Consider the following 784-nt stretch of genomic DNA (forward strand, 5'->3'; position numbering starts at 1 on the left):
GAATTTCTTTAAAAATATGACAATATTTGGTTTCTTTGAATATTTACTCGAAACAAAACCTTTATTCGTATCAGCACATTTATCCAAATATTTGCAAAACAAAGTAAACGTAAACTATATCTTTTATTTATAAAAAATACCTCGTATATCCTGAATATGTCACATAAAATAGAATTATGGTTGAGACACCATAAGATGTTGATATTCCTTCTGTTCTTTATCAGGCCACAGAAACACAAAAAAATCTCGAAAAAAAGTTTAATTCTATCTATAGATTCATCTGGAAATAACCGGGTGTAAAAGTTTTCCTTACAAACTGGTATGGCAGAAATATTGTTGTTTGTAACAAGTAAATTAGGAATTTATTGTTGGCGACTTATGTGCACGATTAGAGTAAAGACAATTTCTTTTCAGGCACATTGTGCTATTATATTAAGAGTGAAAAAAAAACACTTTTTTTTTGGCACAATGGGAAATAAAACCTTTGTTAGATATATAGGCCGGCTAGTTTCCGTTAACACAGTTACCATCATCAGGGATAATAAAACCTTTGTTAGATATATAGGCCGACTAGTTTCGGTAACACAGTTACCATCATCAGGGATAATTTTGTTAGATATATAGGCCGACTAGTTTCCGTAACACAGTTACCATCATCAGGGATAATAAAACCTTTGTTAGATATATAGGCCGACTAGTTTCCATAACACAGTTACCATCATCAGGGATAATAAAACCTTTGTTAGATATATAGGCCGACTAGTTTCCCTAACACAGTTACCAT

Source organism: Limulus polyphemus, unplaced genomic scaffold (assembly GCF_000517525.1).
Source record: "Limulus polyphemus unplaced genomic scaffold, Limulus_polyphemus-2.1.2 Scaffold4639, whole genome shotgun sequence".
Lineage (NCBI taxonomy): Eukaryota > Metazoa > Arthropoda > Merostomata > Xiphosura > Limulidae > Limulus > Limulus polyphemus.